The sequence below is a fragment of the Tursiops truncatus genome, chromosome 4 (assembly GCF_011762595.2).
Source record: "Tursiops truncatus isolate mTurTru1 chromosome 4, mTurTru1.mat.Y, whole genome shotgun sequence".
NCBI lineage: Eukaryota > Metazoa > Chordata > Mammalia > Artiodactyla > Delphinidae > Tursiops > Tursiops truncatus.
In genome coordinates this window covers 45,900,036-45,927,566 of record NC_047037.1, presented here as the reverse complement: position 1 = coordinate 45,927,566, position 27,531 = coordinate 45,900,036, and the positions used below count along the sequence as shown (strand labels likewise).

At 39.0% G+C, this 27,531-nt stretch overlaps 1 long non-coding RNA gene across 1 annotated transcript in view; it reads left to right on the top strand.

The window, feature by feature from the left end:
• The first annotated feature begins 1,394 nt into the window (after positions 1 to 1,394).
• LOC117312217 (uncharacterized) overlaps positions 1,395 to 27,531 on the top strand; it is a 233,884-nt gene continuing 207,747 nt past the window's right edge. The window contains exon 1 of the long non-coding RNA XR_004526492.2: positions 1,395 to 1,946. This is a non-coding gene — a long non-coding RNA (uncharacterized lncRNA). The remainder of the gene's footprint in view (positions 1,947 to 27,531) is intronic.

Sequence of the window (27,531 nt, the reverse complement as noted above, 5' to 3'; positions counted from 1 at the left end):
AATTTATCGTGTTTTTCCTTTGATGAATGATGAAAGTCTTATATGTGAAATATCCAAAGGTCTAAAAACCAGCATGAATTCTTTAATCTCCAATGATTTGAGACACTCTGGTTGGCACTCTGCTTGGAGGAAGAAGAATAAATTAAGCAGTTGTTCTGGCCAAAGACAACTGAGCAGTGATCTAAGTTGATCTGTACCATCCACATCCTTATGTTAAAATAACCAGGAATATTTCACTTCTATAAATTTGCCTTACGGAAAACCAACAGTATATAAGGGAAAATGAGATGATTTTCCTAGCTAAAGAAAAAGGTGTGCAAACAGTCTCAGTGGAAGGGCATGGCCACACAAACAGTTCTGGTTGAATTCCTCACCATTTACTCACCCCCAAGGCGTCCCAGGGCATCTGGGGACCTAACCGACTAAGCAGAGTTTATTCACATATTCACCAGGGCACTTCCTAAAGCTTTATAGACATGGGAAAATATGCTATATGTATAGAAATATAAATCATGCAAAATACAAGTGAATACTAAGAAATAAATCACAAGGCAGGCAACACAGCTACTTCGTTCAGCCTCTCACTTCTGTTATTTTGGGCAAGGGCTGGGGGGTGGGTAGATGGCGGTTGTCTCACCGGCAGCCAGTCCTGCTCTTAATTCACACCTTGGGCAGAAGATCTAATTCACTAGCATGTGCTGTTCAGCCTAATGTCTGTTCAGGCCAAGACCAGAAGCTTCTCCACGTCCTGGACGAAAACAGTGACCCTGATGCAAATTTCGCGGCTAAGTTGGCGTAGGTCAATACATTTAAATCTCTAAACTGGCATTTAGATTGCAAAAACTATCAAAAAGATTGCTAATCCTGAGAGAAAAGCAGGTGTTGGTTCACAATTCTGGGAATCGCCCCACCCCACCCCGGGGTGAAATCTGAAACTGGCCCCTGTACACAGAGGGCGGGGAGAGACTGCCACTCCAGATCGGTAAGTGGCAGCTTTAATGAGCAAGGAAACTTACATTGGAGGCTTGTCTCTGGCGGCCGCAAAATGAGCAATCTCGGCACCGGACCGCCAGAATCTTAAAAGTTTATACAGGGCTTCCCTGATGGCGCAGTGATTGAGAGTCCGCCTGCCGATGGAGGGGACACGGGTTCGTGCCCCGGTCCGGGAAGATCCCACATGCCGCGGAGCGGCTAGGCCCGTGAGCCATGGCCGCTGAGCATGCGCGTCCGGAGCCTGTGCTCCGCAACGGGACAGGCCACAACAGTGAGAGGCCCGCGTACAGCACAAAAAAAAAAAAAAAAAAAAAAAGTTTATATAGAGGCTTTAACTGGGGTCAGTCACGTTTTCAGTCCGGATGGTCTCAACACCACATTGCTTTCTCAAAGCTGCGTCCTGGAAAACAGTTCCTTGTGTGGGAAAGCCGGGCAGAAGGTACTTTCCAAGGGCGGGGAGTGGGTGAGGAGCCGCCGACTTCCGGGTCCAGCTTCCGGGTCAAACAGCGATCACATCCTCTCCACGACCTCCTTCAAAAGCCGGAGCAATAGGTTCTTTGAAGTGAGACAAAATTACTAAGGGAGCTAAAGAGCACAAACCATGCTTAATAAGAATGAAACTGAATTGGGAGGAAAATTAGCTATAACGTACATTTAGAAAGGGAAGAAACGTCAGTGTTGAACCTGAAAACGATAATTTTCAAATTACGCCTGGGGCCACGCACGAGGGGACTGCAAAATGAAATCTTGGCTTCTCACTTTGAAAATGCACTGGAGTTTGACATGAACGTACACATTTGACTTTTGCATTCTGCCGGTTGGTTACACCACAGGACAGCCCAGGTCAGGGACATCTGTGTCTGAAAGCACTGGAAACCTTCACCAGGTCTCTCGGAGTCTTTCTGGTCCAACATCTCACAGCGTTGCTATAACTTCAATGAACTATATAACAGGTAATCCTCACTTGTTCTTTTTCCTTTTCCTCCTTGGTTTTCTTCTTTTTTTTTTGCTAACTAGCGTACTAAGATTTGAAATGTCCTTAACTGAACAGGAGGACTTGAAGGCTTCAAGTCCTCAATGAGGAATGAGTGGTTTAGTACAGGGTTCTGTCGGGATGAAGTTGGTTATCCACCTCCGAAATCTCAGGTAACTAAATGTGTGTCACTGAATCCTGGTGGTTTGGGGTTGGAATGCTGCTACGTGAACAGCCAGAGAATGCTGGCTGCCTTGAGGCTGGAGAAGGAGGAAGGAGGGAGCAGATCGATTTGCCTAAAGCCTGCTCGCCTTGTTTGCCTTTAGCTGTGAGTAAAGTAAAAAAAAAAACAATTAAAAATTTTTAAAAAATTTGCATTAAAGTTCAAAGATTCTGACCCTTTGCAAAGTCTAGGAGTGGTACTTTTATCCCAGTGGATTGCAGACCTTGATTTCTTAAATGGATTACTTAGTAATTTTGTCCTGCACCCCTACTTTGGTGTGGGTTTTAACAACCCCTAGGAGCCTCTTCTATTCTGCCTCTTCATAGTATCTTGGCTTCCATTGTCTCAGAGCTGTAGGAAGGCACATGGGCAAGGTCAAAGCTAATGGAATGGAGACCATGATTCCGATTCCTTTCCTCAGCTTTTTATACTTTCCTCTGCTTTTTACTCCTTGGGCTCCACGTCTATAAATATTCCTGATTTTGAGGACAGACATCTGAATTAATAAAAACCTGTGTATATGCACATAGCACAGCAGGGACATATGTGGGCTTTAATCCTTTGGCATTTCCCTGTTTTCAGCTCTTGAACTGACCTTTGCTTCCTGTTCAGAGGCAAGCTTGGCTGAGGCCCCTTTCCTTGCCATCCCACCACCTATTATTCTTACCTCGTAGCCTGGTAAAGGCAAGATTCTGTGAGCCAGGATTCAGTGTGAAGGACCAGCTGACCACTGGCCAACATCCCATGGTTTCTTGACCTTTGTACTATTTTTAAAAATTTGATACCATAAGGGAAACAAATAAGACAAAATTTGCATTAAGCCAGGAACCGGCTTCTGGAAGGAATCTTAATGTTATACTTCTTTGTTTTTAGATAGCTTAGAAAAACAAACATCCTATGGCTGGAGATCAGTACTAATTTTTATATAATGTCTATGTTCTAGAGAGTTTCCTCATTTAATATAGAGCTCTCGATAGCCATTTAAGATGGCCATAGACATTAGTAAATATATTCCAGAAAAACTTCACAGTATAGCATTAATTTTGTTTATATCTGAGAGCCTGATATAAGCATACAATCTGTTTTAATGAAGAGGTAACTCGACAAGCTCATCCACATATAGAATTGATGAATTAAGAGGGACTACAACATTTACTTTTGTATATTCCCCAGCCCACAATTTTTTTGAACATATATCACTATTTTGCCTTTTTAAAAACAGTATCGTTGTGAATTACGAGTCTGTAAATGGTAATTGTTTGGTTCTTCTTATTTTGAGGTTTATTAAAATGATTGTACATCCTAGTTTTTTGACATGCTTTTTTGGTTCAATGTTATACACCTGACATTCATCCATATTGATGTATATAAGTGTTCTTCATTCAGTTTTGTTGATGTATAGCCTGCTTTTAAAATTTATTCATTCATGGCTTTGTCCAGGTATTTTGGAATAAAGGAATAGAAGGGGGAAAAAAGGAAATTCAGATTTTTGAGAAGAAATTTTAGAGAGCAAAACTTTTGCACATAGGGACGTCACCAGCCCACAATTTGAGATCATTCAGTTATAATACTACCTCTTTAATACTTCCTTTACCTTACATATGAAAAATTAATGAACTGTAATTTGTATTTTGATAGTTAGAGTAAAGAACTAGTTGTCACCTGCATCTCACACACTTCTCTCATCACTTTCTCTGTGTTAGTTATTTCCCCAGGGATACAGTTCCTGTATGTCTTTAAATCTATAGGTGATGCCAACAGCAAGTAAGCTTTTCTAGTGACTCATACACGCTTAAGTCCCAAATGAAAAATTTGAAAAAAATTTCAGCTGTAAATATTACTTTTATACCAATTGAAAAATCATGTATTTCTTCTCCCTGTTGCTTGGAAATGGCACTCAGCCTCTTAAGTGGTAGCTCTTAGAGAGCCAAGAAATTGCTAAAATAAGAAAAATAATTAGTAGTTCTAGGTTTCAATTAACACTGTCATTATATTAAAGTATATTTAAGTTGTATTTTCAGAATTTAAATGCACTTGCCAAGTAGTATCAGAAGCAAAATCTAAATATGAATAATTTTTCTTTGTCCTTATTTCAAACTGAAAATATTCCTGGGACTTGTGCAAGTAAATAGAACAAATGGTTAAAGTGTTTTGTATAATTACAAATGGCTTCATGTAGTCAGAACTGACTTGAGCAATTTTTTTGTCAACTTAGTTTAAAATAATTGCCCAAAATTCATTATTCAATAATTTAACATTTAATTAATAAATTGATTAAATGTAGCTTTTGAAATTGTTTCCAAAGCACTTGTATTATCTTTTAAAAACAACCAAGAAGGAAAGGTCATTATTTTGAAGAAAAAATGGGGTAGGTCTGACTTGCCTTTGACTAAAGTTTCTATCGAATGAATTGTAAATATGAGAAGCCCAAAGCTTTATCTGTTAGGCAGGAATTAAACAATCTATTGTTAATGTTAATGGAAAAAATATAGAACTAGTTCACATCACTATATAGCAACAAATCATTAACTGGCAGAAATTAAGCTTATTAAAAAACTTAAATACTGCTTCAAAAAGTGGTCATTTTAGATAAATTAAGACCATGTATGTTTACAACAGGAATAAAAACAGTGATATTTATAAAATAGTTTTCCTTGCTGATATCTCAACAATTGAAGCAACAGCAAATTTCTATCTAATAATGAATAAATACTAAAATTTGACTTTAGTGTCTACCTTAGTTCCCTCGGGCTGCCATAACAAATTACCACAAACTGGGTGGATTAAAACAATAGAAATTTATTCTCGCACAGTTCTGGAGACTAGAAGTCTGAAATCAAGGTGTCTGCAAGGGTTGTTCCTTCTGGAGGTTCTAAGGGAGAATCTGTTCCTTCCCTCCCTCCTGGCGTCTGGTGGTGGCCGGCAATCCTTGGCCTTCCTTACATTGTAGGTGCATCATTACAGAATCTACCTCTGTCATTACATGGTGTTTTCCTTGTATTGTCTCTGTCTCTGTGTAGGCACACCACCTTCTTATAAGGACAAATCTAATCTAGTATGACTTCATCTTAACTATTTACATCTGCAAAGACTATTTCCAAATAAGGTCATATTCTGAGGGTCTGGGTAAATATGAATTTTGGGGGGACACGATTCAATTATTCAACCCAGTATCTCAACAACTGCAAAGAAAAAATTAACAGTTCAGAAAAGTGGCTCAGGGCTTCCCTGGTGGCGCAGTGGTTCAGAGTCCGCCTGCCAATGCAGGGGGCACAGGTTCGTGGCCTGGTCTGGGAGGATCCCACATGCTACGGAGCGGCTGGGCCCATGAGCCATGGCCGCTGAGCCTGCGCGTCCGGAGCCTGTGCTCCGCAACGGAAAAGTGGCTTAGAATATATTTTTGGTACTCATGTACTTGAAGTGGCAGTTAAGTAATTTTGGGGGGGAAGTGCGTTGCTTAGTTTTTATTGAATTTTATCAGACTAAAGAATGAGGAAGTAATAATACTTACTATTTTTAGGAAATATTGGCATAGTCTCCATATACTTTATTAGAAAGAGCCAACAAATATTTATTGAACTTTTACTATGCTCAAAGCACCATTTTATGGAATATCACTTTCATTTATCTGAGACATGATTAATATTGATTAAAATATTTATCATATCTCTTCTTGATTGCTTGCAGTACATAAAGAAGGACATGAGGTATTGGCAAAAGGAAAACAGAAAAGATATAGTACTTTTCTTGAAAAGCTTTTAAATAAAGATATACTATATTATAAAGAGAGAGGGGCAGTTTGGTAAGTTGGGGCATTACAGGCTGCTACTGACTAGCCAGGTGAGTCAACTTCTCTGCATCTCAGTTTCCTTATCTGTAAATGAAGGCAGTAATACTTGTACCTGCCTCCCAAGACTTTTAGGAGGATTAAATGAGTAGATGCATGAAGAGTGTTGAGAACCATGCCTGGACACAGGAAGCTTGGTATAAGTGTTAGCTACTGTTACAAGAAAAACTAGTACATGTAAATATTTAAGAATAATGCAGGGGCTTCCCTGGTGGCGCAGTGGTTGAGAGTCCGCCTGCCAATGCAGGGGACACGGGTTCGTGCCCCAGTCCGGGAAGATCCCACATGCCGCAGAGCTCCTGGGCCCGTGAGCCATGGCCGCTGAACTGCGATTCCGGAGCCTGTGCTCCGCAAAGGGAGAGGCCACAACAGTGAGAGGCCCACGTACCGCAAAAAATAATAATAATAATAATGCGGGACAGTATTGGAAAGCCTTTTGGGCCCCAAATATTTTCCAGAAAATGGTTTCCAGAGAACACTGGATAACTTGGTAGTAATAAACAAATTATTTGTGAAGATTATTGATTTTCTTGTTGACAGGAATCGTATGTCTATTTCAATGTAATGAGTGGTTTTTGCTTGAATAGTATAATAATTTATTCTGGAGTTGAGTTTCCTGTTAAAAGTTAATCAGAAAAATAAGTAAATGGAAAAACTTTTGAAGAATTTGAATTGTATTGTTTTTCTTTTTTATATCATGTGGGTTTATTTCCCTGTGTGAGGTCTTCTGACAATGGTCACGATAAAAGTCTGGACTTTCTGTTTTTTACCCCACTTTAAAAAAAAAAAACACTGAAATAGGAAATAAGACAAAATAGGACAGTCACCTTGAGCATACCCTGGTCATGGGTTCTTGTCTCTAAAGAGGAAGCTTCTACTGCCATCGATTTCTCAGACCAACTATACTTCCTTGAACACCTACTGCCACAGACAAAAACATACCGAACCAGAGCAGTTGAATTACCCTGATTTTAATGTTTTCTTCCCCAAATCCAGCCAAGACTAGTAGGGGAACTGAAATGAAGGCTGAGTGACCATAAATCTTGCATGAGTGCAACTCCACCATTGGCTGTTGGGCAGTGCATTTTGTTTTGCATTGACCAGCAATATTTAAGGAGGAAGTGAATCAAGGTGGTTAAGTCATGCAATACCTGCTGCTATAGCTGTCATCTGCTCTGTATATTTGTTAAGATGCCGCTGAGCTGGGAAACCTGCGATAAGCCAGGTTCTACCAGTCGCTGGAGGATGGTGGGCCAGATAATAACGGAGCTACAGTTTCACAATGTCTCCAACCAGAAAAAGGCTACACACTGCATCCTTCTCCTATGTGCTTAAATGTGTCTTCATTTTCTTCTACCACATGTACTTCCTGCAGGTGCTTTTTAGAGTTGCTATGAAAAGAAGAACAGGACTAAAGTGTCCAATATTGTCCCAGGCAAACATGAATGTATGGTCACCCAACTTATTATATGTCATATTAGATCCTTGAGGGTGATAATAAATATTTGCTTAGGAAGGAGATAGTGTATAGCACTTGCAAAAAATGTTTGGAACACATTGAGGGTCTAGGTGGACCACTGTTTGTGAAACGTTTTATGAAACAAAACATGTTTGTGAAATGGATTTAAATGTTTTCTTAGAAACAATGGATTCTGCATCTTCATCCTCATTCAGATTTAAAAAGAAACTACGTAAAAACCAAAGGAGGGAATTATCACTTCTATATCAATTTAAATGCCTATGGATGATGTTCAGTTCTTTACTGAGGACCTTAATTGTGTAATACAAATCTTTGGGATTAAAGGTTTCTAAGGGTGACTGATATCCCATTAACGTTTTAATAATGTTACAATACCTCAGGAGGAAATTAGGTCTGTCCCTAAAGATCATTAGAACAGTCTGCCTATTTTGCTTACATTTTCATCATGGTGACTTTTGATTCTAAGAGTCTTTTATGGTTGTTTCAGGAAAATGGTTTATTGTAAGTCCCATTCATTTATGGGTATAAGATCATTTAAGTGCAGATTTCCCTGTTGCTGGAAGTACCCCTCGTATAATTCTAGCAAGTGTTCCCAATTTTATAAGATGATAATGAGAGTTTAATGGCTCTCTACCCCCTGGAGGAAAAACGGTTTCTAGCACATTAGAGATATAAGGACTTTGCTTTCTCAGGAAAGATAAAAACCAAAATTGACCCCATTCTCAGACTTTAATCCTCCAGTGGTTAATTGGATATTATTCTTAGCATGTTTCAGTCTGTTTTCAATGCTTTCTTATCACATCTGCTGTAAACTGCTTGATGATTTTAGAGATATTAAATTATGGAAAATATACGCATCTTCAAATAAATAAAACTTATTATCTGCCTTTCCAAACTAGAATAGACCCAAAAGGAAGGTAGAGAGGAAATAAACCCTATGAAGGTTCAGGGTGTTGTCCTCATCAGTGTAGGTTATAGGACTCCAGTGGCCTGTGGCATGTTGCGATATCCTCTCAGAAATAAAGAACAAATGGTTATATGTTGCACCTCTCCCCATTTAGAAGGATCCGTGATGCTTGGTAAGCCACTTCAGCTTCTGGAGGCAGTATATTCCGAGGTTGGAATATGATTCTAACTCACTTACCAAGTGACAGAAAAGGCTGCGAGCACTGATTGAAACGTGGCCTGGGAAAGGTTTCTGCGGCAGACCCAGGCTGTGGTACAGGATGTCTCCTGCTGGAGCTGCACCACCCAGAGCCTCTTTGGTATTAGAGGGACCATCTGTGGGAAAAGATAGTTAGGGTTCGGGAATCTTCTCTAAGGAAACACTACTTAGAAATAAAAAAAGAATGAGTAGGAAGAGGAAGAGCAGCAGAAGAGGATCCTATACTTAGATGTTTCTCACCATATATATATATTTTTTTTTTTAATTTTTCTAAGTGTCCGTGCATGTGACTCCTCACCATGGCTTTGCCAAAGCTATCCTTTTACAAACTAAAATTTGCAATATCAATCTAGTATGGACACATGACAACATTTCCAGAGAGGTGAGCTGCTTGGCCCTCAGACATCAATAGTACGTCAATTCAAATATGGTTGAGAGTAAGAAGACTTATAGTAGTTTTATTAAGTAGCTTTTCATAGGATATCTAACAAAAGTAAATCTATTGTTTCTCACAATACTAGTTTTTTAAAATATTTTTAAAATGTATTTATTTATTTTTGGCTGCGTTGGGTCTTCGTTGCTGCGTGCGGGCTTTCTCTAGTTGTGGTGAGCGGGGCCTACTCTTTGTTGCGGTGCGCGGGCTTCTCATTGCGATGGCTTCTCTTGTTGCGGAGCATGGGCTCTAGGCTCATGGGCTTCAGTAGTTGCAGCACACGGGCTCAGTAGTTGTGGCTCACAGGCTTAATTGCTCCATGGCACGTGTGATCTTCCCAGACCGGGGCTCGAACCTGTGTACCCTGCATTGGCAGGCGGATTCTTAACCACTGTGCCACCAGGGAAGTCCAGCAATACTAGTTTTATTATAAAAAATTAAATACAGCTTAAATGTCAAGGATAGGAGAATGGTTAAGCAAATTGCTGCACCTTCAGACTTCGGGGTACTACGTAGTAATTAACAATAGTGTTTAGAAAAAATGCTCATGTTAAAATAAATATATATATTCTTACTAAATATAATCTCTCTCTATATATCTATATACATATGTCATACTATGTATACAGTAGGTGCATAATAAATTATTAACATCATCATCAACATATTCATGATAGCAACAAAGAACAAAAATATCAATCATTTATTCATTCTACAGATAGTTTATTGATAACATAATGCCTAGGCACCAATTGTCAATATAGTATCCATGACAGTGGAATTTTTCTCCTTTGTTTCCATATTCTCAAAGCCGAGAATAGTGCCTGGCACATTTTTAGGAGCTCAGTAAGTATTTATTAAGTGATTTCATTCAATCTTTATGACAGTATATGAGATAGTTCTTAATTGTCCATAAGTTTCTTTAAAATACTTTATCCTAGACAGTGGACTGTAAGTGTGTATATTGGTTTTTACTTCTAATCCAAAGACATTTGGTCAACAATTCAATATTCAGATCGGAAATACACAATACAGAGGTGATTGGTAATATTTGAAAGGCGTTAACCAGGAATCTCTACTGCAGGGCTATCTATACCAGGTTTCAGATATCACTATGTGATTTTTTTATTAGGGAGTTCATTAGTTAACATAAGGAATATTAGTGCTTATTTCTCATGGGTGAAATGAGTGGTGTTCCAACTATGTTGATCAGTTAGAAATACTTTATATTCACCTGTAAATTTGCATAACGATGTATTAAACCTGGAAAGCCCAGCAGCCTAACATCTCCGGAGTAGTGTTTTAGATGTCATCATCTGTTCCCACTAGAAGGATAGTCGATCCTCATCTTAGAATAGTGTTAACATCTTTGCCTTGGAGTGTAACTTCCAAGAAAACTGCTGGGAGGTTACCTAAAGAGACAGAGAACTGGTATTCCTGGTCGTCGTGAAATATTCGTATGTTTGACAGAAATTAGTCTGAGCTTTGCTCTCATTGCTACAGATCTTTTGACAGCCAGAATGTTGGCGAGGAGTTCTAATTATGGTAGATTACCAATATTCACCAAAAAGAACCTGAAAATTGTGAGGACATATACTCAGGTCAGATCACAATAGACAAATGTCAGTATTATCCCCACTTTATAGATGAGAAACTGAGGCTTAGAGAATTAAGTGATTTGTCAAGGTGACAAAAATAAGTCAGAGGCAGAACTTATTGAGATGGGATTTTAAATATCATTCTAATGTCCTTCTCCTTGTACTTAAAACTACTAAAAAAAAAAAAAAGATACCAAATTGTATTATTCTAACCATGGGGGACAAATAACACCAAACCAAAAATTATTCATTAAAAAAACCAAAAGGAATTATACCAAAAATATTACTAATAGTGGTTTTATGGGCAATTATTTTTCTTTCTACTTTTCTGTATTATACGAAATTTCTGCAGCTAGTATTTTTCATTTATAAAGAGGGAAAAACCCAAACTTTATTTTTCTTTAAAAAAATGTCTGGCTAAAGCAAACTGTTCTATTGATGTTCCTCAAAATAAGACATGTAGAGATAAAAATACATTCATAGGCCAAATAAAATTCTTCTTGTGTCATAGTCCTAAAATATACTTATGCTGTTGACAGAATTTTTGAAACTCACACAGAATCCCAGCCACTGTATTATTTTTTCTGTTGTTAGAATATTTTTAAATTTTCTAAAATTCATTTTGTAAAAACAGAATATTGGTTTTATTGACTAAAATATAGTGTTACTCATTATTTCAAAACCACATCGGAAGACAGTGTTGAAAAGGAGTAGAAATAAATCAAACCTCTACATTCTACTTTAAATTTCCTTTTGCATAGTTTGTGTAAATATAATAATAAAACGCATTGCAAATCTTCCTAAGGACACCCTGGATGAAAGAGAGGGTTATATTTATATTTTCTGTTGTTGTTAATAATGTGAGAGCTCTGCTATGTTTCACTTAAATGCTGTTTGGAATTTCCAAACTGATGAATTGGAACATTATAAATATGTGTGTTATTGACATGACAGGTAAATAACACCAGTATAGTGACAATCATTTTCCAAAATTGTTTTCAGTAGAGCAGTTGCACACTAAGTTTTGTATTAAGTAACTTTGCAATGTGTGAGATATTTTAACATGTAGGCTTTTGGTTATGCTAAGAAAAAAAAATGTAAGCCAATACGATAGTAGGATTTTGTTTGTAAAATAAGGGGTGGGTGGAAAGACCACCTCTCTTCTTCTGATGCTTCTTTCTCCACTTATATATGTGTATAATTATTTATGTTTACATGTGTGTGCTTGAACCACATTTTTGTATTATTTTGATTTATTTCAATAAGCATATTGTCTAATGTTTGAGACATGTTCTGATCTTGGTAACAAACAACAACAACAAAAATATTATAATACGAGTTGCTAGAAATGCTAGACAATGTCGTTTGGACTATTTCTATTTCTTCAATACAAAAGTAAATCAATACACTGATTATGTCATTCACCTAATATATTAACAGGTGTATAAGCCCTGTTTTTTTGTGGTGGTGGTGGTGGTTATAAAATATGGAAGAACTCATCTGAAACAAAGAAATGAATGAAATTGCCTTTAGCACTGCCAGGGAAGGAGACTAGCCTCAGTGAGGGTTCATCTGACGTATGAGAGCATACCTCTGGCCAAGATGGGTCACTGAAGTCTCTACCATTGTTTAGATTCCAAAGATTTTAAAGTTGCCTGTTCTAGGATGTGAGAATACAAGCCTGGGGAAATAATAAGCTAGTCTTTGGCCTGTTAGAGTAAAGAATGTCTGCTGGACTCCCTGGGATGCTAAATACCTTCTCACCATTTCACTGTACTGCTCCCTTGGAAGCCCTTCCATATGAAGCAAACATTATACTATGAACTTAGTCATAGAGCACTTGCGGTCCATTAAAATTCTGCTTAATTCCTGGCCAGCCTAAAAAAAAAAGAAGTTTTATGCCATAAATGAAAGTTACACTAATTTTTTGCTTAAATAACTATGGAAGAAAGGCACTTTATCTTTTAGATATAAATTTATCTGATTAGTTCTTTGAACTAACAATACCAATGGACTTGTTTTCTGTTCTATTAAAGTTGGAAGAACTTTCAAAGTATAACTAATTTGTATCTTGAGTTCTCTTTTAGTAGAACTAATAACTATTTTTCAATGTTTTATACATTTCTTTAGCTTGTTTTTAAGATGGCTTTTGTGTGTGTATTGCATTATTTGTTTTGAAAGATTAATCTCCAGTTCCCCAAACATGTCTTAGACTGTATTGTGTCATAATTCGTTTTTGCATATTTCTTTCCAAGTAGATTGTTAAATTCCCCGAGGGGAGAGATGATTTCTAAATTTTTTAATCTTTATAATACCACTAATAGAGTCCTATACCTAGCTGGACTTCAACAAATACTTGCTAAATTTAATTGAATTTACAGATTTAAAAAGAAAGGGAGAGAGATTGAGAGGGTTTGAGAGGGAGGGGGAGAGAGAAAAGTTGGAGAGAGGCAGAGGACAACCAAGATATTAATAGGGGGAAGATGCCCTTTTAGAAAAGGTCAGAGGAAGTGGGATTATTTTGCTTGTTAAGGAAATAACCTCGTTATAGGTTTCACACATAAAAAATTAAGATGGGCTTCCAGAGTAGCAGGCAAAATGACCTGAGATAATGAAAATTTTTTTTGACCAGAAAAAGGGTTAGAATGGTAGCCCAAAATAAATGAAATGGCAGTGATCTCTATGCTTTTGACCTCCATTAGTGTTTAGAGAGAAAATTAAACCAGATGCGAGAAAGATTGCTTCCAGTATGGAGAGAGGAGAGAACAGGGAGGATTCACAGAGGAGACAATTAAAAGGGTCTAGAAGAATCCTACAGACTTGGGCCCTCAAAGAAGAAAGGGAGGCAGAAGGCCTGAAGCAGAAGGTTCAGCATGAGCAGAGGCCTAGGACTGTGGTGGTGGAGGGGTGTTGAGTAGGGTACAGCTGATACACAGGTGTATCAGGGTTTGAACCCAGGGCCAAATGTTAATTCTCTTCTGTAACTTCAAACTTTCCTCTTAAATGCTCAGAATTCATTTTCCCCGAGTCTCGTAGTGTCAGAGTATGAAGTTAATGGAGATGGTTTTTGTATAGAATTTCTAAACTTAGAGAACGGATGGAGTGGGAAAGTCAGGTGGCAAAACTTCTGGGGTTGTCAGTGTTTGTAGAGACCTTCTGGTTCTCCTCGCTCCTTTCAAAACTGTGCCCATTAAAGCTAAGAGAGGTTAGACAGCGTGGAAAAAACAAACAGCTGGTTGGTGCAAGACCCCCATTGGTCTGCTGTGCGCTCCACGGACCTTTCTTTAGGGAGGGCACAGTGGTGTCATGGGAAGAGCCCGGACTGTAGAAGGCTGACAGGGCTAGGTTCAAACCCTGTCTCCATTACTCATTACTACATGCGAACTAGGAAATTTCACTGAAAGATGGAGATAAACTTATTTGCTTCATGGATTTGGTTGTGATGAAACACTATATCATAGTGGTTAAGGATGTGATAAATTTCTGTGCCTTGATACCTGCTATGGACTGAATGTTTATGCCCTGCCCCCCCACCACCACCATGTAAGGACACAATGAAAAGACCTCCATCTGTGAACCAAGAAGCAGGCTCTGGCTAGACATCAAATTTGCCTCCACCTTGATCTTGGACTTCCCAGCCTCTAGAACTCAAAGACATAAATATTGGTTGTTTACGCTACCCAGTCTATGGTTTTGTTATAGAAGCCAGAACTGACTAAGACAATGCCATCATATCTAATGGGAGGATAACAGTACCCACCCATAGAACTGGTGTAAGGATTAAATTGGTTAATTCCTCAAAACATCATTAATCCATGGAAAAAATTTTAGGACAGTGCCTGATACATAGTTAGTGCTCTGTAGGTATTAGTTATCATAACCATCATCATTATTGGAGCAGGATCTAGGGTTTGAATCCTCCTTCCATCACTTCTTATTTTGGGGACCTTGGTGAACATCTCTGTGCTTCAGTTTCCTCATCTGGAAAAAGTTAATAACAGTACTTGCTTAATACGGTTATAGTAATGATTAAACAAACAAATATAGCAAAAGGTCTAGGGCCTGCTTGGTACATGCTAAACACTCTATAAAACTGAGAGCTGCTATTAATTGTCTGAAAACCACCAAAAGATTGCCTTGTGGCTGTCATTTAATATGTAAGTGATATAATTTGTAGAATCTACAAAAACTGTAGAATGACAGGTTTAGAAAGAGTTTTAATGTAAATATTGAGATGAACTAAGGAGAAACACTTAACACACAAAGATCTGAGTAAAGAGTGATGCAAATCCCAACTATTCACCATATGAAAAGAGATGGCATTTTTAAAAACATTAAACTGGTACCAGTAAGTGCTTATTCTGAGGAATTAATAATTGCTTCTCTTTGCCCTGAGGCTCTTCTCTCATTAAAACCGAAGCAATCGTAGCTTCAGGGGAAGGTAGATACTCCAAAATAATTGCTCAACTTGGAGCAATTTTTAAATAAAATTATATAATATTTATATACATATTTTTTTTAGAAAAAAAGGTTTATTTAAAAAACTAAACAAATGTTTTTGAATATAAAAAATGTATTTATAGGTTTTACAGTCACATGGTTCAAAAGTCAAGAAGTATAAAAGAATATCTGGTGAAAATTTTTCCTCCCTCTTCTGAACATTATTCCCCCACTTCCTCTCTGCACAGTCAGTCAGTGTTATTGGTTTTGGTGTAACCCGCTAGATATATCATGGAGATTTTACACATCAGTACATGAAAAGCCACATCATTACTTTTCATACTTTCATTATATTCCATTCATGATTTACCATAATTTTTATTTAACCAGTGTCATATTGATATTCATTTAGGTGGTTTCCAAATTTTCACTGTTACAAGCAATCCCATAATGAATAATTTCATTAAAAACTCATGTATCTGTAGTATAAATTCCTAAAGGGAGAATTGCCATTCAAGGCCATGTGTTTTTAAAATTTGGTAAATATTGCTAAATTATCTCCCACAGAGGTGGTACTAATTGATATGCCAACTGGAAATGTATAGGAAATCTTCAAACTAGACTTTTTTTTTTTAACATCATTATTGGAGTATAATTGCTTTTCAATGTTGTGTTAGTTTCTGCTGTATAACAAAGTGAATCAGCTATATGCAAACATATATCCGCATATCTCCTCCCTCTTGCGTCTCCCTCCCACCCTCCTTATCCCACCCCTCTAGGTGGTCACAAAGCAATGAGCTGATCTCCCTGTGCTATGCAGCTGCTTCCCACTAGCTATTTTACATTTGGTAGTGTATAAATGTCAGTGTTACTCTCTCACTACATCCCAGCTTACTCTTCCCCCTCCCCGTGTCCTCAAGTCCATTCTCTATGTCTGCGTCTTTATTCCTGTCCTGCCCCTAGGTTCATCAGAACAGTTTTTCTTCTTAGATTCCATATATATGTGTTAGTATACGGTATTTGTTTTTCTCTTTCTGACTTACCTCACTCTGTATGACAGACTCTAGGTCCATCCACCTCACTACAAATAACTCAATTTCCTTTCTTTTTACAGCTGAGTAATATTCCATTGTTTATATGTGCCACATCTTCTTTATCCATTCATCCTATGATGGACACCTAGGTTGCTTCCATGTCCTGGCTATTGTAAATAGAGCTGCAATGAACATTGTGGTACATGACTCTTTTTGAATTATGGTTTTCTCAGAGTATATGCTCAGTAGTGGGATTGCTGGGTCATATGCTAGTTCTATTTTTAGATTTTAAGGAACCTCCATACTGTTCTCCAAAATGGCTATATCAATTTACATTCCCACCAACAGTGCAAGAGTGTTCCCTTTTCTCCACACCCTCTTCAGCATTTATTGTTTGCAGATTTTTTGATGATGGCCATTCTGACTGGTGTGAGTTGATACCTCACTGTAGTTTTGATTTGCATTTCTCTAATGGTTAGTGATGTTGAGCGTTCATTCATGTGTTTGTTGGCAATCTGTATATCTTCTTCGGAGAAATGTCTATATAGGTCTTCTGCCCATTTTTGGATTGGGTTTGTTTTTTTGATATTGAGCTGTGTGAGCTGCTTGTATATTTTGGAGATTAATCCTTTGTTAGTTGCTTCGTTTGCAAATATTTTCTCCCATTCTGAGGGTTGTCTTTTCGTCTTGTTTATGGTTTCCTTTGCTGTGCAAAAGCTTTTAAGTTTCATGAGGTTCCATTTGTTTATTTTTGTTTTTATTTCCCTTTCTCTAGGAGGTGGGTCACAAAGGATCTTGCTGTCATTTATGTCATAGCATGTTCTGCCTCTGTTTTCCTCTAAGAGTTTGATAGTGTCTGGCCTTACATTTAGGTCTTTAATCCATTTTGAGTTTATTTTTGTGGATAGTGTTAGGGAGTGTTCTAATTTCATTCTTTTACATGTAACTGTCCAGTTTTCTCAGCACCACTTATTGAAGAGGCAGTCTTTTCTCCATTGTATACTCTTACCCCTTTATCAAAGATAAGGTGACGATATGTGCGTGGGTTTATCTCTGGGCTTTCTATCCTGTTCCATTGATCTATATTTCTGTTGTTGTGCCAGTACCACACTGTCTTGATTACTGTAGCTTTGTAGTGTAGTCTGAAGTCCAGGAACCTGATTCCTCCAGCTCCGTTTTTCTTTCTCAAGATTGCTTTGGCTATTCGGGGTCTCTTGTGTTTCCATACAAATTGTGAAATTTTTTGTTGTAGTTCTGTGAAAAATGCCATTGGTAGTTTCATAGGGATTGCATTGAATCTGTAGATTGCTTTGAATAGTAGAGTCATTTTCACAATGTTGATTCTTCCAATCCAAGAACATGGTATATCTCTCCATCTGATTGTATCATCTCTAATTTTTTCATCAGTTTCTTATAGTTTTCTGCATACAGGTCTTTTGTCTCCTTAGCTAGGTTTATTCCTAGGTATTTTATTCTTTTTGTTGCAATGGTAAATGGGAGTGTTTCCTTAATTTCTCTTTCAGGTTTTTCATCATTAGTGTATAGGAATGCAAGAGATTTCTGTCCATTAATTTTGTATCTGGCTACCCTACCAAATTCATTGGTTAGCTCTAATAGTTTTCTGGTAGCATCTTTAGGATTCTCTATGTATAGTATTATGTCATCCTGAAACAGTGACAGTTTTGCTTCTTCTTTTCCAATTTGGATTACTTTTGTTTCTTTTTCTTCTCTGATTGCTGTGGCTAAAACTTCCAAAACTATGTTGAATAATAGTGGTGAGATTGGGCAGCCTTGTTTTGTTCCTGATTTTAGAGGAAATGAATTGTTCTCATCAGTGAGAACAATATTGACTGTGGGTTTGTCATATATGGCCTTTATTATGTTGAGGTAAGTTCCCTCTATGCCTACTTCCTGGAGAGTTTTTTTTTTTTATCATAAATGGGCGTTGAATTTTGTCAAAAGCTTTTTCTGCATCTATTGAAATGATCATATGGTTTTTATCCTTCAATCTGCTAATATGGTATATCACATTGATTGATTTGTGTATAATGAAGAATACTTGCATTCCTGGGATAAACCCCACTTGATCATGGCGTATCCTTTTAATCCTTTTAACGTACTGTTGGATCTGTTTGCTAGTATTTTGTTCAGGATTTTTGCATCTATGTTCATCAGTGATACTGGCCTGTAGTTTTCTTTCTTTGTGACATCTTTGTCTGGTTTTGGTATCAGAGCGATGGTGGCCTCTTAGAATGAGATTGGAAGTGTTCCTCCCTCTGCTATATTTTGGAAGAGTTTGAGAAGGATAGGTGTTAGCTCTTCTCTAAATGTTTGATAGAATTTGCCTGTGAAGCCATCTGGTCCTGGGATTTTGTCTGTTAGAAGATTTTTAATCACAGTTTCAATTTCAGTGCTTGTGATTGGTCTGTTTATATTTTCTATTTCTTCCTGGTTCAGTCTTGGAAGATTGTGCTTTTCTAAGAATTTGTCCATTTCTTCCAGGTTGTCCATTTTATTGGCATAGAGTTGCTTGTAGTAATCTCTCATGATCCTTTGTATTTCTGCAGTGTCAGTTGTTACTTCTCCTTTTTCATTTCTAATTCTGTTGATTTGAGTCTTCTCCCTTTTTTTCTTGATGAGTCTGGCTAATGGTTTATCAATTTTGTTTATCTTCTCAAAGAACCAGCTTTTAGTTTTATTGATCTTTGCTATTGTTTCCTTCATTTCTTTTTCATTTATTTCTGATCTGATCTTTATGATTTCTTTCCTTCTGCTAACTTTGGGGGTTTTTTTGTTCTTCTTTCTCTAATTGCTTTAGTGTAAGTTTAGATTGTTTATTTGGGATTTTTCTTGTTTCTTGAGGTAGGATTGTATTGTTATAAACTTCCCTCTTAGAACTGCTTTTCCTGCATCCCGTAGGTTCTGGGTCATTGTGTTTTCATTGTCATTTGTTTTTTGGTAATTTTTGATTTCCTCTTTGATTTCTTCAGAGATCTCTTGGTTATTTAGTAGCATACTGTTTAGCCTCCATGTGTTTGTATTTTTTACAGTTTTTTTCCTGTAATTGATATCTAGTCTCATAGCATTGTGGTCAGAAAAAATACTTGATTCAATTTCACTTTTCTTAAATTTACCAGGACTTGATTTGTGACCCAAGATATGGTCTATCCTGGAGAATGTTCCATGAGCACTTGAGAAGAAAGTGTATTCTGTTGTGTTTGGATGGAATGTCCTATAAATATTACTTGAGTCCATCTTGTTTAATGTGCCATTTAAAACTTGTATTTCCTTATTTATTTTCATTTTGGATGGTCTGTCCATTGGTGAAATGGGGTGTTAAAGTCCCCTACTATTATTGTGTTACTATCGATTTCCCCTTTTATGGCTGTTAGTATTTGCCTTATGTATTGAGGTGCTCCTATGTTGGGTGCATAAAGATTTACAATTGTTATATCTTCTTCTTGGATTGATCCCTTGATCATTATGTAGTGTCCTTCTTTGTCTCTTGTAGTAGTCTTTATTTTAAAGTCTAATTTATCTGATATGAGAATTGCTACTCCAGCTTTCTTTTGATTTCCATTTGCATGGAATATCTTTTTCCATCCCCTCACTTTCAGTCTGTATGTGTCTCTAGGTCTGAAGTGGGTCTCTTGTACACAGCATATGTATGGGCCTTGTTTTTGTATCCATTCAGCCAGTCTGTGTCTTTTGGTTGGAGTGTTAATTCATCTACATTTAAGGTAATTATGGATATGTATGTTCCTATTACCATTTTCTTAATTGTTTTGGGTTTGTTATTGTAGGTGTTTTCCTTCTCTTATGTTTCCTGCCTAGAGAAGATCCTTTAGCATTTGTTGTAAATCTGGTTTGGTGGTGCTGAATTCTCTTAACTTTTGCTTGTCTGTAAGGTTTTAATTTCTCCATTGAATCTGAATTAGATCCTTGCTTGGTAGAGTAATCTTTGTTGTAGGTTTTTCTCTTTCATCACTTTAAATATGTCCTGCCACTCCCTTCTGTCTTGCAGAGTTTCTGCTGAGAGATCAGCTGTTAACCTTATGGGGATTCCCTTGTATGTTATTTGTTGTTTTCCTCTTGCTGCTTTTAATATTTTTTCTTTGTATTTAATTTTTGATAGTTTGATTAATATGTGTCTTGGCGTGTTTCTCCTTGGATTTATCCTGTATGGGACTCTCTGTGCCTCCTGGACTTGATTGCCTATTTCATTTCCCATGTTAGGGAACTTTTTGACTATAATATCTTCAAATATTTTCTCAGACCCTTTCTTTTCCCCTTCTTCTTCTGGAACCCCTATAATTTGAATGTTGGTGCATTTACTGTTGTCCCAGAGGTCTCTGAGACTGTCCCCAATTCCTTTCATTCTTTTTTCTTTATTGTGCTCCCTGGCAGTTATTTCCACCATTTTATCTTCCAGCTCACTTATCCATTCTTCTGCATCAGTTATTCTCCTATTGATTCCTTCTAGAGTATTTTCAATTTCGGTAATTGTGTTGTTCATCACTGTTTATTTGCTCTTTAATTCTTCTAGATCCTTGTTAAATGTTTCTTGTATTTTCTCCATTCTGTTTCTGAGATTCTGGATCATCTTTACTATCATTACTCTGAATTCTTTTTCAGGAAGGTTGCTATTTTGTCTTCAGTTATTTGGTCTTGTAGGTTTTTACCTTGCTCCTTCATCTGTAACACATTTTTTTGTAGTTTCTTTTTTTCTTTTTTTTTTTTTTTGATGGCTGGTTCTGTATTCCTGTCTTATTGGTTGTTTGGCCTGGGATGTCCAGCACTGGAGTTTGAAGGCAGTTGGATAGAGCTGAACCTTGGTGCTGAGACGAGGACCTCTGGGAGGCCCCACTCCTATTAATATTCCCTGTGGTCTGAGGTTCTCTGTTAGTCCAGTGGTTTGGACTCAGAGCTCCCACCACAGGAGTTTGGTCCTGACCTCCGGCCTGGGAACCAAGATCCCACAAGCTTCATGGCATGGTAAAAAAAAAAAAAAAAAAAGAAAAAGAAAGAAGGAAAGAAGAAAAGGAGCAGTACAATATCAAAGAATTAAAAAATAAAATTAGAAAGATAAAAAATATATTAGGAAAAATAAAACTACAATTGAAACAACTGCAACAAGGTAAAATAAAACCACAACAGAAAAAGAAAAAAAAAAGGAAAAGGAGGGAAACAAGACAAAGGAAGAGAACAATAACAAAATATAAAGAATAAAATAAAATTAGAAAAATAAATGATTTCTTAGAAAAAATAAAACTAAACGAATCAATGGCAATGAATCAAGAAGGTAAAGGAGAACACCAATCTAAAAGAGGAAGAAAGAAAAAAAAAGCCTTGGCTCTGGGGGCGGAGTTTAGGCAGGGGTGGAAGTTAGGCAGGGGTGGGGTTTAGGGTGGGGTGGGACCTAGGCAGGTGTGGGGGGTGACATTTGAGTGTGGGGTGGGGTCTAGGCTCAGGACCCAGGTAGCTAGAAAAGGCCCTGGGGGTGGAGCCTCTGCTTCGGACCTGGGGAAGGGAGAGGTAGTGCATGGAAAGGAGGGCCTCTGGAGTGTGGGGTTCTGGAGTTTGGAGGTAGGGCCCTGAGTGAGGGCGTGTGGGTGGGGTTTAGGCCCAGAGCGTTGGAGGGGGTCTCAGAGGGTAGAGGTGGGGCCCTGGGTGGGGGTGTGGGGCGGGACTTGGGCTCTGCATGGCAGGAGGGAGGCTCCGAGGGCAGAGGATTAGGCCCAGGAGCCCAACAGGCTTCCTGGTGCCTAAGTGGACAGGGAAAGCACTGGCCCCGTTCCCTTCCGTTCCTTCCCACCCCTCCCCCACCATCTCCCCCAGGGTCTCCCCCTCGCTGCTGGACCCCTAACCGTGGGTGGATCCTTCCGGGTGTAGGAACTCCTCCCCTCCCCCAGCCACTCCTCAGGGGTGCCAGTCCCTGTAGGTCTGGCCTTTACTTTTGCTCCCCCTTCCCTCCCTCCCACTCCCTCAGGATCCACGTGCCTGGAGGGGGCCTCGGTGGGTAGAGCATCAGGCCCGGGATCTCAGCAGGTTCCTGGGGTCCCAAGTGGGTAGGGGAAACCTGGCCACGCTCCCTTTTGATCCTCTGCCCTCCCAGTGGTTCCCCAATTTCCCTCTTCGGGCATGGGATCCCTTCCCCTCCCCCAGCTGCCCCTTAGGGCCGCCAGTCCCATCCCACCTCCACTTCTCCCTCTTCACTCCCACCACACCCCACGTCCTACCTGGCCGCTGGGGATTCCTCCTGTCCCCCACTGGTGCCTGGTAGGTGCCCTAGTTGTGAGGAGACGTGAATTCCGCATCCTCTTAGTACGCCATCTTGACTCCGCCCCCGAGACTTCTTAAAGTCTACATCAAGCATCAGTTTTTGGCTTCTCCAACTTGATTTGAAATTCAGGAAAGAGGAGGGGTGGGGACAATGGAATTATCATTCAAACAGAATGTCCAGTCTGGTGCTCACTGCCTGACCATTTCCTGGTGAAGTGACGAGCCTCCAGAGAGTTCCCAGTTCCCATGGCTCTGGATTGCACATGGCACGCTGGCAGTAGCTGGACAGAGTTTCCAGGGCTCTGGGTCTGAGAGCAGCTTTGAAGGGTACCCCTCACACAAACGAGGCATGGAAGAAGCCCCTGAGAATTTCTGGGACTCACATAAGGCTCAGAAAATGCTCAGAGGAGCAGGGAAAAAGAAGAGGAGTAGATCTGGGACCAGGGAGCTGCAGAGAGCAGAGATCTTGTAATCAGCAGTGATGGCCAGTCTGCTATTATCAGTAACAAGTGCAGAAGGGTACCTGACAGCACCTGACAAGTCTACAGCCTTGTAGACTGTCTTCTCCTGGGCCAAGCGAGGGGGACGGGGACATAGAGGATGAGATAGCCAGCCAGAGACCAACTAGGACCAGACACCCATCCTCTCTCTAATGACAGAATAGTGTATAAACTTGAATCTCACCTGGGGATAGGACAAGCACTCTAGACTTTTCTGCTTCATCTCCTCCTCTCAGATATTGCTTTAGCAATTTGCCCAATGTCTTTACCTTGGATCTCTCATTTCACTATTTCCTTAGGTAATTTATTCCTAGCTGCAGACTAGGATCTACTCCAACTAATTTAAACATAAAGAGACTCATAAAACAGTCTGGGAAACTCACAGGAGCTCCAGGATTCCTGGGAACTAGGCTGAGATGTAAAACCAGCAGCAACAAAGCCAGCAGAAAAGACCAATAGCAGCCATAGTCACCATTCTTATCACTCATACTGCAGGATGCAGAGGAAGGGATGTCGGAAACTCAGCTGCAGCTATCCTAGAAGACCAGGGACCTCTCCACCATGCCTGGCTGTAGTAAAACTTCTTCCTGTGACTGGCAGCTGCTTCTCGTTGCTGTTGGAACCAGGCCGCATGTGGAATGCTAGCCAGAGGGTGCCTGGTCTATAGCACAAGACAAGCAAGATAGGTATCAGAATGGGTGTTGCATAAACAAGAGCGTCTGCCCCACTGTGACCTTCGTTGTTGAAGAGTTCCAGATCTATCTGTATCTACGCCTCAGATCTGCGTTTCCAACTTCCTCCTAGACAGAGAAAATGACTGCTCACGGTGTGGAAGCAACACCTCTTTTGAAGTAACACTATTTTTTTTAGTGATTCTTTCCCCAAAAGCTAGCCTTGTCCTCTATATTTAGCATTTTTAGATGAGGTCTCTGAAGACATGTTCTCACCACCCCATTTCTGAGTTTTCATTTTGAACAGGTTCCCCTGAGGTGCAATCGTTCCCCTGAATGCCAATATCGTAGTTACTGTGCTTCAGCTGGAAATGAGTGAAAGAATGAACATTTAAAAAAAACAAAAAAAGGGCTTCCCTGGTGGCGCAGTGGTTGAGAGTCCGCCTGCTGATGCAGGGGACACGGGTTCGTGCCCCGGTCCGGGAAGATCCCACATGCCGCGGAGCAGCTGGGTCCGTGAGCCATGGCCGCTGAGCCTGCGCGTCCGGAGCCTGTGCTCTGCAACGGCAGAGGCCACAGCAGTGAAAGGCCCGTGTACCGCAAAAAAAAAACCCAAAATAAACCAAAAAAAGACATTTGAATTCTGAACCAACACATGAAACACAAGATGATTAACCATTTAATGTTCTTAATGTTCTCCTCCCCCACTAAACTCAGACTTATTTATTTTTTGTGGATTTTCTGCCAAGGTGGATTTACAGGGGTCCACCCTGGGGGTCCCTTGATAGCATACAGAACAGTGGTTCCCACCAGGTCTGACCAATTTTCTAGAATATTCTGTTCATGGTCTCTTTCTACAAGTCATTTCCTCATTTACCATGTAACTTAGCTTCTTTTTCTGTTTCCTTTCTCTTCATTCACATATGTTCAAACACTTCTTTTATCCATTATTTACTGTTCTGCTGTCTTATCAAGTAAGATAAGTGTCTGCCTATATACATATATACATATATATGCATGTATCTACACATATAAATACATATACATACATATATATGTATATACATATACACACAATATATGTATGCATATATACACATATATAGGCATACCTCTGAGATATTACATGTTTGGTTCCAGGCCACTGAAATAAAGTGGATATCAATAAAGCAAGTCACACAAATGTTGTGGTTTCCCATATGCATATAAAAGCTATGTTTACATCATACTGTACTCTTTTAAGTGTGCAATAGCATTATGTCTAAAAAAATGTACATGCTTTAATTAAAAAATAATTTATTGCTGAAAAATGCTAACCATTATCTGAGCCTTCGTCTAGTCATAGTAGCAACATCAGTGATCATTGATCACATATCAGCATAACACACATGATAATAATGAAAAAGTTCAAAGTATTGCAGGAATTAGCAAAATATGGCACAGACACTAAGTGGGTAAAAGATGTCAGAGAAATGGCACTGATAGACTTGCTCGATGCAGTGTTGCTACAACCTTCAGTTCATAAAAAATGCAATAAAGTGAAGCACAATAAAATGAGGTATGCCTGATATATATGCAACAACCATAGCAAAGATTTATTCTCATTCATACTGCATATCTCATATAGGTCGGTAGAGACCTCTGCCCCAACTTTTTCATTTAGGGACTTCGGCTGTGGCATTTGTTCTGGGAGGGAGACAACTGGAAGGCCATCCCTGGGCTCTTCTATGCTTCAGCCTGTAAATAACACAGGGGTTGTGCACAGTTCATTGGCCGGATCTAGGCCAATGGCTCCACCTCAGTGCAAGAAGGCTAGGACATGGGGACGAAGGCTTGGGGAGCAGCAGCATTTATGCTTCAGCTCATGTCAGAGGGGAAGGAGGAAATTAGTATTCCTAGGCATGCCTTTCAGCTCCATCCTCCTCCCTTTCACACACCCACACAAGCATAGAATCAGAGAGCATAGGGTATCAGATCTAGACAGCCCACCCCGCCCCCATTTACAGATGGGGGAACTGAAGCAGAGAGAGGGTTGAGGACTAGCTCAGCCTCCACAGACGACTCCCTGCTAGGCTGCCTCTGCCGGCTGCTTTCCAATGTAGCAAATTCCCCTTGGTCTCTCCTGGTTTGTTCATTGGCTCCCTCTCCCTTGTAATTTTTATTTCATTATTCTCCTCCCCTCATCCTGCCTCACCACATATTTTAACTGTGACCTTTACGTTGAAGAGTTCCGTGAAGCGTATCTGAGCCTCACATGTGCATTTTCAACTTGCTGCTTCTGAACTTCTTTTGGTGGCTCAGATGCTCCAAATAAACTTTTATAAGTACAATTTTATACACAGAAGGCAAGAAATGGACACACACTGCAGTAAAAGGAATCCTGTGAGATACAGGTGTAAAGGGAACCTTTGTCCTGAGGGCTGGACCATAGGTTTTCAGAGTCAGTGCAACGAAAAGCATGATCGTGAGAACAGAGGGTTTCATTGAAGCATCTATGCAAGTGCCTTTAGATGCAAGAAACGCAGCAGCTTATATTAGCTAACGCTATGAGCATCGTTGTCTACTTTTTCATTTTAATAGCTACTGCAGATTTTTGAAGCACCTAGTATGGTGGAATCAGAGGCTTAGATGACACAAGCTAAAGGTTACTGGTGGTTGTGAAATGTTGACTTCTCCCTCTTTGCATTTCACCTTATTTCATTTAAAGAAAATATTGTGTATCTTTTCTTTGGTTACCTGCCTGTAGCTTTTGAAAAGCTTATTCTAACAACTGCATTGGCATTTTGCCCGCTTGAGGTCCTCAAGTTAAATGATACTTCATGAAGTGCAGTCTTTCTCCCACTTTCTCTCTCTCTCTCTCTCTTAATTTTCTTGGCTAACGTGCACTTCAGTCTTGATTGTTTAGTAAACTTTGTGAAGAATTATTTAAGGTCTTGGATATTAGGAATGGTGCATTAATTACTTCATTTTCAAGAAACAAGACTTTTAAAAGAATGGAACATGAGTAATTTCTACTTACTATTTTTTAAAGCTTCTCTAGAAAATGCCCTTTTCTCCCTAGGCATAGAAGCTTGTTTAAAGCTACAAGGGTGAGTGATTTTATTTTCACTATGGGATTGCTCCTGCAAAAGCCAGATGTTGATTCTTTTGTCAGATGTACAGTAAAGTCATTTTTAAAAACTTGTTCCTTCTTTTACTTTAAAGATGAGCATTTTAAATATGTGTTTCTGCTCCTTCTGATAAATCACTGCCTAACTTAAGTTCTCTACATCATTTCATACTTTTTTTGTGTGTGGCAATAACGAGATAGAAAAAGCATTTGGAGAAGTGAATACAAAAAAGACTTCTCTTGTGTCGAATCTTATAAATATTTTTCCTAAGGGCTTTAGTGAAGCCATTTTTCACAAAGCCCTACCAGTGAGATAAAGAAGTTGCAGAAGAGATTTTTAGTCAAAGAAGGCTTTTTACTTAATGAAACAATAGCAATCTGTATCTATCCTGTAATTATTGAGGAATAACAGAAAACAGTATTTCTCTCTAACACAGAACAGCACATTTATATGACTATATGACAGGATAGCTATGCATTTTAATTATAAATATATACTTCAGACACCACTGAGGCAAGTGCAAATTGGAACATTTGTGGAAAATGATTTGGCATTCTCCATCAAAATTTAAAATACACATGACTATAGATGCAATATGTTGGGCTAAATAAAAATTATGGTACACCCATAGAGTGGATTACCTTGCTAGCATAAAAAAAGAGTGGAAACACTGTATGCACCACTACAATATGATTCCAATGTGCTTTGTTAAGTGAAAAATCAAGGGGTAGAACAGCATGTAGGGAATGTTACTGTTTGTGTTACAAAAGGAGAAATAAGTA